This window comes from Coregonus lavaretus (genome assembly GCF_964263955.1).
Source record: "Coregonus lavaretus genome assembly, chromosome: 4".
In the NCBI taxonomy this organism is placed as follows: domain Eukaryota; kingdom Metazoa; phylum Chordata; class Actinopteri; order Salmoniformes; family Salmonidae; genus Coregonus; species Coregonus lavaretus.
In genome coordinates, this window is record NC_139991.1 from 52,949,195 (window position 1) to 52,964,422 (window position 15,228).

A 15,228-nucleotide genomic window follows, 5' to 3' on the forward strand; every position below is an offset into this window, starting at 1 on the left:
TGTCAACTCATAAAGGCTGATTTTATAGAGGAGTGAAAAGCTTCAGTCTCTTACCACCCCTTCCTCCTGTGGCATTCAGCTCCAAAGAGGGAAACAGTGAACATGCAATCCAGATGTTATTTATGTATAAGGGAATAATCATCAAGAGACAACGTGCTAATAGACAAATCAAGGGTAAGTCTATAATTATTTTCTGAGTATAACAATTCAGCGGCGACCTCAATCAGGAAAGACGCCAATGGTTTTGATAAGTCAATGTGATTGTGTGATTATTGGATAAATTGTAGGATCCAAGCGGTCAGAGGGCAGGGAATGTAGCTGCTGGGAGAAAGTGCTCTGATTATGGACGGGCTCATATTACATGTGTGAGGGTGAGTGATCAAATTAGGTCACACTACATGCTACACTAAGGAATAGGATCGGAGTGAACCATTGTGGGCTATTAGACAAGATAAACTTATACTGGGAAAAAGATGAGATGGGACAAACCTATTCTAATATACCATATTTGTACAGTAAAGATTAATATATATAGTGACATCAAAACCAGGTGAAGCTGGTTGAGAGAATGCCAAGAGTGTGCAAAGCTGTCATCAAGGCAAAGGGTGGCTATTTGAAGAATCTCAAATATAAAATATATTTTGATTTGTTTAACTTTTCTTTGGTTACTACATGATTCCATATAATAATATAATATGCCATTTAGTAGACGCTTTTATCCAAAGCGACTTACAGTCATGTGTGCATAAATTTTTACGTATGGGTGGTCCCAGGGATCGAACCCACTACCCTGGCGTTACAAGCGCCATGCTCTACCAATTGAGCTACAGAGGACATCATTTTGATGTCTTCACTATTATTCTACAATGTAGAAAATAGTAAAAATAAAGAAAAACCCTTGAATGAGTAGGTGTTCTAAAACCTTTGACCGGTAGTGTATATATATTTTTAAAAAATTGAGTAGTGGGAAAAGATCAGATCATTAGGCAATGATGTCTGCCTGGAGTTAGACTGTGAACTGGATTGACTTGGCTCAACCTCGGGTGGCTATATTTGATTTACAAAGAGGTTCTCTCCCTGTCTCCGTCTCTCTCTCTCTCTCTCCATCTCTCTATGTGCAAGTCTTATGGATGTGATTCTGAAGGTGAGTATTGTTTGCTTATTTTATTTAAGAAAAATACATTTCCAGAAAAGGTATTGGGGGGAAAAAAGCCCCCCAAAAAGGTATGAATCTGATCCTTGTCATTACCTTTTAGAGTAAATCATCATCAACTTCAGTGGTCTTTTGATGCTGTTAACTTCTCTATCCTGACTCTCTTTAGGTGGGGGTAGAGATTGTCGGATTCCATGCAGTCAGTAAAAAATACAGAAAATACATTAATTCAGTGAGTCAGTCTCACAGGAATTGAATAGGTCCCTGTTTGTGCTTTTACAAAAATCAATGGCTCAGCACAGAGTCAGAGGGGCCATGCAGGCTTTTGTGCTAAAACTGTGAATGTGTGCACCTGTGTATGTGTACATGCGTCTGTCTGCCTTTCTGTTTGAGAGAGGTTATGCTACAGAGTGATTTCTGTGTTGAGGCAGAAGGAGAAACACAGACTGTAGTGTGCTGATCAAAGCCCTTTCGCATGATCCTGGGCTACCTGCTGGGCCTACTCATGAGTGAGGTGCTGCCCATGTCATGCGTTCAGGTTCAGCGGTCCGTGGAGTTGGGGGGAGTGGAAGTGGAAGGGGTCGAGATCTGAGGACAAAATTATGTAGATTTGGAAGGAGAGAAGTGGTATTCCTTGATTATGTATGGTTGGATGGATAGAGGAGGAAGGGTTGGAGAATAAGGGTTAGTGTTCCTACAAGAGAGAGAGATGGAGAAAGAGAGGGGTGGTTTTACTGTAATCTCTCTGATCACACTCCCCGTCACGTTGCCTTGGTCACTCGATCTTCCCCCATTCATGGGCAGTCACGGACTCCCACCCCCAGTGCAGCCCTGACCGGACCCTCTCTGGCTGGGCAGGGGGACGGGAGGGCAGGGAAGGGGGCTCAGAGCAGCTGGAGGAGTAAAAACAAGTCTCCTGGAGCGGAACAGGTAAGGAAAGATCTCAGACGTGGGGGAATCTGGTTGTTATTGTAGTGTGATTCCCATTAAGCAACTCCAACGCTCATACACACCAATAGCACAGCTAGAAGAGTATTGAATCTCTGAACAGTCCAAACAAGTTACCTTAAAGTTTAAACATTTACAAACTCCTATAGTTCCCAGTGATTCCCACATGAAAAAATACTACAGTTTACTATAGAATACTACAGTACTTACTCTAGAATTTAATAGTAAACTGTAGTATACTGTAGAATACTACAGTATTATCCGCAAAAAGAAACTGTAGTAAATACTACAGTAATGTCCGCAAAAACACTACAATCCATAAAAACACTACACTTTTTAAAAACTATAGTCAATACTACAGTATTTAATTTGCATATACCCTGCCCATTCCCTTCCCCCATATCACAATTTGTATCACCCATATGTGAGAAACCTACATTTTGTGATCCCTACAGGAAAAGAGCAGAAGCGCTGAACTATCCGTTCAGATCTCAGTCCTATCTACCTACCTACTTACCTATACATCTATGTGAAAGATAATAAAACAAAAACATTATAGTAAATACTACAGTCCGCAAAAACACTACAGTAAATACTAGTAATAGGGAAACGAAGCATTGAGGTTTTCCAGCCAATTGTGTCAAAAATAGGTTAATTAATCAAGGCTTTGATCAACACAGTGTACACTAGTGGCACATGCTGAGCAGCCAAATGAATATAGATGACATCCCACACCTTTTTGTCTTCTACCAATCCAATACCAAACTAATCAGGTGGTTGTTCGACGAAACAAATCTTCGAACGTCATTGATCACGTGCTTCTGATAAAGTCATATAGGCATCGGCACACTGCTTCGAAGTACACTTCTTAGCGATTTCGACGCATGCCTTGGAGCTCCAGTATCAAACGTAACATCACTAGTAAAAACTACAGTATAGTACAGTCCGCAAAAACTCTACAGTAAATACTACAGTATACTACAATCTGCAAAAACACTACATTAGTTACTATAGTAGTGGGGGAAAAAAGTATTTAGTCAGCCACCAATTGTGCAAGTTCTCCCACTTAAAAAGATGAGAGAGGCCTGTAATTTTCATCATAGGTACACGTCAACTATGACAGACAAAATGAGGAAAAAAAATCCAGAAAATCACATTGTAGGATTTTTAATGAATTTATTTGCAAATTATGGTGGAAAATAAGTATTTGGTCAATAACAAAAGTTTCTCAATACTTTGTTATATACCCTTTGTTGGCAATGACACAGGTCAAACGTTTTCTGTAAGTCTTCACAAGGTTTTCACACACTGTTGCTGGTATTTTGGCCCATTCCTCCATGCAGATCTCCTCTAGAGCAGTGATGTTTTGGGGCTGTCGCTGGGCAACACAGACTTTCAACTCCCTCCAAAGATTTTCTATGGGGTTGAGATCTGGAGACTGGCTAGGCCACTCCAGGACCTTGAAATGCTCCTTACGAAGCCACTCCTTCGTTGCCCGGGTGGTGTGTTTGGGATCATTGTCATGCTGAAAGACCCAGCCACGTTTAATCTTCAATGCCCTTGCTGATGGAAGGAGGTTTTCACTCAAAATCTCACGATACATGGCCCCATTCATTCTTTCCTTTACACGGATCAGTCGTCCTGGTCCCTTTGCAGAAAAACAGCCCCAAAGCATGATGTTTCCACCCCCATGCTTCACAGTAGGTATGGTGTTCTTTGGATGCAACTCAGCATTCTTTGTCCTCCAAACACGACAGGTTGAGTTTTTACCAAAAAGTTATATTTTGGTTTCATCTGACCATATGACATTCTCCCAATCCTCTTCTGGATCATCCAAATGCACTCTAGCAAACTTTAGACGGGCCTGGACATGTACTGGCTTAAGCAGGGGGACACGTCTGGCACTGCAGGATTTGAGTCCCTGGCGGCGTAGTGTGTTACTGATGGTAGGCTTTGTTACTTTGGTCCCAGCTCTCTGCAGGTCATTCACTAGGTCCCCCCGTGTGGTTCTGGGATTTTTTGTGGTTCCGGGGTGAGATCTTGCGTGGAGCCCCAGATCGAGGGAGATTATCAGTGGTCTTGTATGTCTTCCATTTCCTAATAATTGCTCCCACAGTTGATTTCTTCAAACCAAGCTGCTTACCTATTGCAGATTCAGTCTTTCCAGCCTGGTGCAGGTCTACAATTATGTTTCTGGTGTCCTTTGACAGCTCTTTGGTCTTGGCCATAGTGGAGTTTGGAGTGTGACTGTTTGAGGTTGTGGACAGGTGTCTTTTATACTGATAACAAGTTCAAACAGGTGCCATTAATACAGGTAACGAGTGGAGGACAGAGGAGCCTCTTAAAGAAGAAGTTACAGGTCTGTGAGAGCCAGAAATCTTGCTTGTTTGTAGGTGACCAAATACTTATTTTCCACCATAATTTGCAAATAAATTCATAAAAAATCCTACAATGTGATTTTTTTTCCTCAATTTCTCTGTCATAGTTGACGTGTACCTATGATGAAAATTACAGGCCTCTCTCATCTTTTTAAGTGGGAGAACTTGCACAATTGGTGGCTGACTAAATACTTTTTTCCCCCACTGTATACTACAGTATTTTCCAGACGTTTGACATTAGGTTCATTTTAGGTTCTGAATGAAAGGTGAAAATACTTTTCCAGATGTCGAAAATATGTCTTTCCGGACGTTGAAATCAGGTTAATTTCGGTTCTGAATGAAAGTTGAAACAACGTAATCTGCAGCGATGATATTCAAAGTAGTCCAACCTACAGAATAAACCAACAGACCACTTCAACTAGAATAACATTCTCAGTAACGGTTCTTGCTATGACTGTGATATGTGGTTATCTACCTTAGTTGAATGCACTGACTAAGTCGCTCTGGATAAGAGTGTCTGCTGAATTACCAAAATGTAAATGTAAAAACAAACACTTGCAAAGCATGCTGGTAAAAATAAATATGTGCTACGCCCCGCAAAAAGTAAAAATTTGGTCGGTCCGGACCAGACATTTACATTTTAGTCATTTAGCAGACACTCTTATCCAGAGCGACTTACAGTTAGTGAGTGCATACATCCTTTTTTTATACTGGCCTCCCGTGGGAATCGAACCCACAACCCTGGCGTTGCAAATGCCATGCTCTACCAACTGAGCTACATCCCTGCCGGCCATTCCCTCCCCTACCCTGGACGACGCTGGGCCAATTGTGCGCCGCCCCATGGGTCTCCCGGTCGCGGCCGGCTACGACAGAGCCTGGATACGAACCAGGATCTCTAGTGGCACAGCTAGCACTGCGATGCAGTGCCTTAGACCACTGCGCCACTCGGGACACCAAATCTGAACAAATCATAGACGTCTAGGCTGTGTTTCACAAGTTTGAACAGTACAGCACAGTTTAGTACAGTAGAGTAGAGTAGCTAATAGAGATCCCTAATAAATACAAATACAAAATACAAATACAATAGATTACAGTACGGTACAGGACAGTAGAGTTTATTCAGTAGAGTAGTGTACAGTAGTTTAATTCAGTAGAGTACAGTAGAGTACAGTGCAATTCAGTACAGTATAGTTTAGTTCAGTAGAGAAGGGTACATTAGAGTAAAGTAGGGTACAATACAGTACATTATACTGTACTATACTCTACTGTGCTGTACTGAACTATACTTTTCTTTTCTGTACTGTACTCTGCTGTGTTCTACTGTGCTGTACTGTGATGTCCAAACTTGTGAAACATAGATGTCTATGATCGGTCCAGACCGGACCAAAAATCAAAGTCCGTAGACATTGAAATAAAGGCCGGTCTAGGCCGCACCAAAAAAAAAGATGGCCGGTCCGGACAGGACCAAGGGACTTCGGCGTCGGTCCATGCTTAGTGGGTAAGCATTATGACGACAGTGAGCTCTTGCAACTGGTCTTGTGAGTAAAGGGTTAACATGACATGACAATGACCTCTCTTACGGATCAGTGGAGGCTGCTGAGGGGAGGACGATACCATTCCACCAATTCCGCTCCAGCCATTACCATGAGCCCGTCCTCCCCAATTAAGGTGCCACCATCTCCTGTGTTACAGATACACAACTGTGTTTCCAGCGTATAATTGTCCGGACACTTGCCTGTAAAGCACAGAAGCAGTGTTTGAAGTGTATTCCTAATCAGTTTGAGGCCCAGACAAATAATGACATAATTACAACCAGGGAGATTTCTATCAGACCTAATCCACAGGTCATGTCCCCACAAAGCCTCTGCACTGTCCTCATCAGAATAACTATTCTAAGAAAGTGTGTGTTTGCGCGTGTGTGTGTGTGTCTGTGTATGTGTGTACACCTTCACAGTCCCAACCCTGCCTTTATTGCTCTTCTCGCTCTCTCTCTCAACCCCCCCCCCCCCCCCCTCCAGAAGCCATATGACCTCCTGCTGGGGACATGCGTTACCACGAGGGGTTTGTGCTTGTCATTAATTTCTGGAGGTGGCACTTACATGCACAGAGTCCTCCTTCAGGACCAATAAAAGTGCAAGGGGAGAGCCAGGGTCTCTGCCTGCGGCTGCTCTGACAGGTCATGCAGCCTCTCGGCTCACATGGGAATCGAGACAGGCACAAGGGGGTTTGGCTGGATACGATTCTGGAGATATTGCTGGTACATGGTGATGTTTTGAACAACACTGTTTCTGGGCTGGTATGTCAAATCAAATCAAATTGTATTAGTCACATGCTTCGTGAACAACAGGTGTGGACTAACAGTGAAATGCTTACTTACGATGCAGAGAGGAAGTGTCACGGGTTCTGCCGAGACTGCCCTTCCTTCTGGTTCGGGCAGGCTTCGGCGTTCGTCGTCACCGGAATATTAGCTGCTGCCGATCTATGTTTCATGTTTCTATGTTCATCTGGTTGTTGTCTAGTGTTGCACACCTGTTTCCCATTATGGTATTATGTCCTTCCCTATTTAACCTGTTCGCTCCCACTGTGTGTTGTGCGTGTTTGTTACTTGTTTCGAGTGTCATTTGTGAGCGGGTTTGCTCCTCCCTGTGTTGGAGGTTTTGCTTGTTTCTTTACTATACAGTAAAGTAGATTTTCATTTCATTTTGTGTCCTGCGCTTGACTCTGGCCTACCGCATTCCACAGACATTCATGACAGGAAGAAAATAGAAAAATAATAGAAAAGTCAAACACGTAATAATACATACACAAAGAGTAACGATAACTTGGCTATATACAAGGGGTACCAGTACCAAGTCGATGTGCAGGGGTACGAGGTAATTGAGGTAGATATGTACATACAACTAGGAATAAAGTGACAGATAGTAAACAGTAGCAGCAGCGTATATGATGAGTAAAAAAAAGTTAGTGCAAAAAGGGACAATGCAGATAGTCTGGGTAGCTATTTGATTAACTATTTAACAAACTATTTAGCAGTCTTATGGCTTGGGGGTAGAAGCTGTTCAGGGTCCTGTTGGTTCCAGACTTGGTGCATCGGTACCGCTTGCTGTGCAGTAGCAGAGAGAACAGTTTATGACTTGGGTGGCTGGAGTCTTTTACCATTTTCAGGGCCTTCCTCTGACACAGCCTGGTATATAGGTCCTGGATGGCAGGGAGCTCAGCCCCAGTAATGTACTGGGCCGTCCACACTAGTAGCCTCTGTAGAACCTTGCGGTCGGATGCCAAGCAGTTGCCATACCAAGCGGTGATGCAGCCAGTCAAGATGCTCTCAATGGTGCAGCTGTAGAACTTTTTGAGGATCTGAGGGTTCATGCCAAATATTTTCAGCCTCCTGAGGGGGAGGAGGCGTTGTCGTGCCCTCTTCACGACTGTGTTGGTGTGTTTGAATCATGATAGCTCCTTAGTGATATGGACACTGAGGAACTTGAAGCTCTCAATCCGCTCCACTACAGCCCCGTCGATGTGAATGGGGGCGTGCTCGGCCATCCATTTCCTGTAGTCCACCATCAGCTCCTTTGTCTTGCTGACGTTGAGGGATGTGTGTGTATGTGTGACATTGTGTTCTGAGTTTTTTCTTTGACTAATCAACACTTTTATAACCTGCAGTTGATTGTCCTCACACCTGCTGTGAGATTACAGGGTCTTTGACATAAAACCACAGGCTAATCATTAACATCAGCTATTGGTAGCATATAATATTTTTATATTTCAGACCAAAACTTCCTCAGAGCTCTTGAGAGTTCCTGATATAAGCGTAGCAGTTAATGAGGGAAATACCTCAAGTTAAACCGAGCATGGAAGAGTGAAGGGAGGGAAGGGAAAAGGAATGTGAGAGAGGAAGGAGATAGAGAAGAAGAGGAAGGACAGAAGCGAAAGAGGAGGGTCTCAGATTTTTCTGATGCTAAAGCAGTGTGGGGTTCTCCTTTGTTGTGGCTGTGAGGGTCTCTGGCATGCTGATTTGTGACTGAAGATGAAAATCACATTGCCAGGGATTACCACAATGCCATGGCCTTGGCGTCTGTGACAGTAGCTGGAGGAGACTCATCTGACACAAGAAATGTCCAAGCTGTGTGCGTGTGTTTAGCTACTCTTTCTGGCCAGGTGCTGAGCTTAGTTGACTAGTGAACACGGAGTGTTTTCAATTTGTTCACAGTGGTTAAGTTCTTCACCTGAACAGAGACTGGGTAAAATATAACAGAATCTATTGTGAAATGTTTGTGACGTATCACATAGAATGTCAGATTGCTGGAGAAATAACATTTCTTCTTTGTAGGATTGAGCTAAATATGAGAACTGATGCTGAGTAAAAACAGGTCCGTTTTGAATGGGAGGAATGTTAATAATTGTCATTATAAAAACAAATACGTTATCATGGAGCAAATAATTAAACTAAGCAATCAACACTTGCTGCTAAGAGATGACAGATGTTGGAGAGTAATGATACAACATTTCTAAGTTGAATCTATGTCATGCAGTTTAACAGAGTATTGCATTGATGCTTTGTCCTTAACTTACCCTGTGCTGTGCATGGCCGGCTGTTTGACTTTGATTCCTCTTTCTAGTGTGATGTCCAGAAGTCCAGAACCTGGTCTCCTGTACCTTCTGAGCTGATAACAGTTCTACTAAAAAACTGGCTCAGTTCAGCAGGAACAGGTGTCTGGCCCACTGATCATAGGGTCCCTCGAAGGTCTAAGTTTAGCCTGCTACGCGATACTTACTTGCCTTATTTTATGTGTCTGAGTGTTTTGTATGTCTTCTGTAGGTTAGCCTACTTATAGCTTTAAGAGATGTTCTGGATATTCACAACCTTAAAGGAACTCTGTGGTGTATTCATTACATCTTCCCACAGAAACCGTTTAAGGCCAGGCACCACACCTTCAAAGGGTAAATTGTTTCCCTTAATCCTATCACAATCAACTTTTACCAGTTGAATGCAGACACAAATAAAATAAAAAGTGTATTGAAAAAAAAGTTAATATTTTATTAAAACATGCAAATTAGGCGATATCTAATTAAATATGCACATATTTGCATATCGCGCAAATCCATTTTTCTGGACACTGGATGAAGTCAGAATAAAAATGGTGGTTTCATTTTGTTAAGACACTCCAGGACCAGAGCAGATTGTGGATATATACTTTTCTTATCTTTCTATCTGTATAATACTTAATTAAGACGTACATAAAATGCATTTCTGGTGCATTTTTCCAAATAAAAATGTATCTAGATAAAAAAAATTACAACATATCAACAATTCCCTCTGGGCAAATCTGGAGAATATACTGTATCTAAGGATAACCACACCACATTTGGTGAATGCAGATGCTTCTGAAGCTGAGGAAAATGAGATGGCGTGTGGGAAGAGTCTGACTTTTGGGAAATGGCAGTTAAAGACAAGTACACTGAATTTAGACTACCAAACGCCAAACGCCTATTTAGACCCAATCACCATCTCTTCAAAGCAAGTTACTAATTACTGTCCAGTTTGTAACACTCTCTATGAAATGGGCTTTTAAATGATTTGTAATTGAATGAGTTTAGAAATTATTGATGTATGTCCATTTTAAAGTGGTAAAAATGTATTCAAATGTTGATGATGGTAGTATGATAAACTAAATAAATTTTTCATCAAGTTTGACATTTTGTTTTGTTTACTTTTTGAAAATACTAAAATTAATGGACCAAAATACCAACAAATCTCAGAAGTGGTAGGTAGATGCAAACATTTCATTTCGGCCTGTGGTGGCAGGCCTTAAGAACAAAACAGAAGCAAACCGAGCAAACGGCACGAAACTGGGAGGGACCTACCTGAATATGGCCAATAGAAACTAATTTTGTTGCAGAACATTTTTTGCTTGGAGTTTAATAAATACATCTAAAATTCTAGATGCCAGTCTGGGGTGGGTTTTTTTCATTGGTTCCATTTGATGGAAATGTCATTTTGAAAGTGTTTGTTGTTGAGGATCTATGACAACATTAATGCTACTAAATTGAGGAGGTAGGCCTAGCCCAAAGGCCGGCAGATAATGTATGCAGCCGGCTATACACTCGTCTTTGCAGGTTGAAAAGATGTCGATTTCCTTCTTAAATCTATTTAATGGCGAGAAGGCAGATTTTTTTTTTTAATAGGCATACTTTCTTTATTAACCACAATTTTCCACCACCATGCTAGGGTAGCTAATGCTAGTCCTGGATGTTGCGTATAGCGTTCAGCCAATCAGGTTGAAGCAGTCTGTTTTTTCACCCCAGGGGGGTGTAATCATTACAGAAACCATTTACCGTGTAGCTCAGTTGGTAGAGCATGGCGCTTGCAACGCCAGGTTTGTGGGTTCGATTCCCACGGGGGGCCAGTATGAAAAAAAGTATGCACTCACTAACTGTAAGTCGCTCTGGATAAGACCGTCTGCTAAATGACTAAAATGTAAATGTAAGAACCAAACGGAAGCAAACAGAGCAAAACAAGAGTTTCTATTGGACAAATTCAGGTAGGTCCCTCCCCGTTTCGTTCTACAGTGGGGAAAAATAATATTTAGTCAGCCACCAATTGTGCAAGTTCTCCCACTTAAAAAGATGAGAGAGGCCTGTAATTTTCATCATAGGTACACGTCAACTATGACAGACAATATGAGAAAAGAAAATCCAGAAAATCACATTGTAGGATTTTTTATGAATTTATTTGCAAATTATGGTGGAAAATAAGTATTTGGTCAATAACAAAAGTTTCTCAATGGTCAAACGTTTTCTGTAAGTCTTCACAAGGTTTTCACACACTGTTGCTGGTATTTTGGCCCATTCCTCCATGCAGATCTCCTCTAGAGCAGTGATGTTTTGGGGCTGTCGCTGGGCAACACGGACTTTCAACTCCCTCCAAAGATTTTCTATGGGGTTGAGATCTGGAGACTGGCTAGGCCACTCCAGGACCTTGAAATGCTTCTTACGAAGCCACTCCTTCGTTGCCCGGGCGGTGTGTTTGGGATCATTGTCATGCTGAAAGACCCAGCCACGTTTCATCTTCAATGCCCTTGCTGATGGAAGGAGGTTTTCACTCAAAATCTCACGATACATGGCCCCATTCATTCTTTCCTTTACACGGATCAGTCGTCCTGGTCCCTTTGCAGAAAAACAGCCCCAAAGCATGATGTTTCCACCCCCATGCTTCACAGTAGGTATGGTGTTCTTTGGATGCAACTCAGCATTCTTTGTCCTCCAAACACGACAAGTTGAGTTTTTACCAAAAAGTTATATTTTGGTTTCATCTGACAATATTACATTCTCCCAATCCTCTTCTGGATCATCCAAATGCACTCTAGCAAACTTCAGACGGGCCCGGACATGTACTGGCTTAAGCAGGGGGACACGTCTCGCACTGCAGGATTTGAGTCCCTGGCGGCGTAGTGTGTTACTGATGGTAGGCTTTGTTACTTTGGTCCCAGCTCTCTGCAGGTCATTCACTAGGTCCCCCCGTGTGGTTCTGGGATTTTTGCTCACCGTTCTTGTGATCATTTTAACCCCACGGGGTGAGATCTTGCGTGGAGCCCCAGAACGAGGGAGATTATCAGTGGTCTTGTATGTCTTCCATTTCCTAATAATTGCTCCCACAGTTGATTTCTTCAAACCAAGCTGCTTACCTAGTGCAGATTCAGTCTTCCCAGCCTGGTGCAGGTCTACAATGTTGTTTCTGGTGTCCTTTGACAGCTCTTTGGTCTTGGCCATAGTGGAGTTTGGAGTGTGACTGTTTGAGGTTGTGGACAGGTGTCTTTTATACTGATAACAAGTTCAAACAGGTGCCATTAATACAGGTAACGAGTGGAGGACAGAGGAGCCTCTTAAAGAAGAAGTTACAGGTCTGTGAGAGCCAGAAATCTTGCTTGTTTGTAGGTGACCAAATACTTATTTTCCACCATAATTTGCAAATAAATTCATTAAAAATCCTACAATGTGATTTTCTGGAGAAAAAAATTCTCAATTTGTCTGTCATAGTTGACGTGTACCTATGATGAAAATTACAGGCCTCTCTCATCTTTCTTAGTGGGAGAACTTGCACAATCGGTGGCTGACTAAATACTTTTTTCCCCCACTGTATTTGCTTCCATTTAGAAAAATGTTTTGCAGCAGAATTGGCGTAATGAATACGCTCTCTGGTCTGATAATTTCAAAATAAAAGACTACTAACCTGATTGGCTAAACGCAATACGCAACATCCAGGACTAGCATTAGCTACTCTAGCATGGTGGTGAAAAATTGTGTTTCATAAAGAAAATATGCATATTTAGTCCCGTGTAGCTCAGTTGGTAGAGCATGGCATTTGCAACGCCAGGGTTGTGGGTCCGATTCCCACGGGGGACCAGTATGAAAATGTATGCACTCACTACAAAACTGTAAATCGCTCTGGATAAGAGCGTCTGCTAAATGACTAAAATGTAATACATATCTGTCTGTTTTTTCCACCTTCTCGCTATTAAAATCGAGTAAAGGAGGAAATCGATGCCTTTGCAGTAGTACTGAGCGATTAGTCCTTTTTAGCTCGGTTTGGTTTCGGTTAGATTATAAAAAAATAATCACGGTTTACTATTTCGGTTTCTAGTGTTTTTGTAAACATTAAATGCATTATTAAATAATTACATTACATTTGTTTTATGGTAATTCAAAAGCCCAAAATAGTGAACATTGAATTGCCAAAACATTGAAAATATTATATTGTAACTGTCAGGTCCACATTGGGTAGAAAGTAAAGTAAAAATTCCTTCGCTTGCCTGCTATTCGGTGGAGAGGGTGGTGGTCCAAGTCTGGGTTTAAGGATTTAAAACATCTGTCTGAAATGGTAACATTCCCTCGCAACACCATGGGCCAGAAAAGGTTGAATACATTGGCCATGCTGTCAATCCAGCATGACTTCGTTCAAAACAACTGGAAACTTGGAACTGGGAAATCTCAGACTTGGCCATGCTGACAACTGGGAACGCTAGCTCCGACTGGGAAAATACGTTTGGGAATCCAACTCAGAATTCCAAACCGGGAACTCTGGCCTCTTTCTAGAGCTTACATTTACATTTACATTTTAGTCATTTAGCAGACGCTCTTAGCCAGAGCGACTTACAGGAGCAATTAGGGTTAAGTGCCTTGCTCAAGGGCACATTAACGTCATTTAGCAGACGCTCTTAGCCAGAGCGACTCACAAATTGGTGCGTTCACCCTATAGCCAGTGGGATAACCACTTTACAATTTGGGGGGGGGGGGGGGGGGGGGGGTTAGAAGGAAAGAGCTCCGACCTGAAGATCACTGAGGTCGAATAATTTTTTTTTGAGTTCCCAGTTGTCTTGAAAGCACCTTTGATGACAAAATTTGCCCACAAGAAGGACCACCGCGCCACCTTCCTGTTCAAGTGAGCACAGCACAACAACGGTGAGTCCAAAAATGTCTTGTATGCTGCTGCTAAATTAGCTGTGATGTGCTTTTCTTCACGAGGACGGGATACTATATACTGTTGTTGGGTCTGTAACCATGTTTGCCAGTGACAGTCTCTTCCCATTCAAATATTTGTTTTCAACTAAAAGTTCAGTAATAGACCCATGTAATTCTAGTTGATATTGCAAGGGTTGTTTTTTGTTTTGCTGTCACCGTTATAGTGAAATTAATGTATTGTTTAGTGTTGTGTAGTGGCTTTGCTGGCATGCATTTTTTTAAAAAGAGTTTGCCCCACCAAGATTTACATGCTAAAATAGCCACTGTGTGCATTCCTCTCTCATGCGGTCTATCTATGCGGTCTGTGTGTATCTAACGTAATGTAGCAGGCGTAAAAATGTATCCATCTCTGCCTGAGCCGGGAAAAAACAGGTGCAATGGATTATGGTCATTGTAGTTAATTACCACTTTCTGCACTGAACTAGGCTTAATATTTGCTTAATGAAAACTACAACTCCCTTCAGTCCAGCATCCCACATAGTTATTGAGTTGATTTCTCTTGTGAATTATTAGATTTCTCTGTAGAGAAACGGCGGGTTGTGCTCACAAAAAACCTAACTAAATGAAATTCAAGTAATTGACATAGTTCAATTAGTTGTTTAACACCCGGAAATGTCGGTTCATCGCGTAGCACTACTTTGCAGCCTGAATGGAGAATATTTTATATACGAACCGGTCCATGGGGATAACGAGTGTATAGCCGGCTGCATACGTTCCTTTTGGATAGTAAGATGAAACGACGCAATGTCGCCATCTGCCGGCCTTTGGGTTAGCCTAGGCCGGGACTAGGCCAGAGATACCTGGTATTGGGCAATGAATGGAGGACCGTATAACACTCCACCCAGCAGACTGTCGACCAATCGTGTATAGATTGTCATGCTGCGTCACGCGGTAGCTAAACTAATCGTCATGCAATCCCTTCTCAAAGTCAGGGTATGGGGTCCACACAAAACATGACATAATACAGAACATGAATAGACAAGAACAGCTCAAGGACAGAACTACATCAATTTTTAAATGTCACACGTAGCCTACATATCAATACATATACACAAAGTATCTAGGTCAAATAGGGGAGAGAAGTTGTGCCTTGAGGTGTTGCTTTATCTGTTGTTGTTTTTTAAACCAGGTTTGCTGTTCATTTGAGCAATATGAGATGGAAGGGAGTTCCATGCAATAATGGCTCTATATAATACTGTATGCTTTCTTGATTTTGTTTTGGATTTGGGG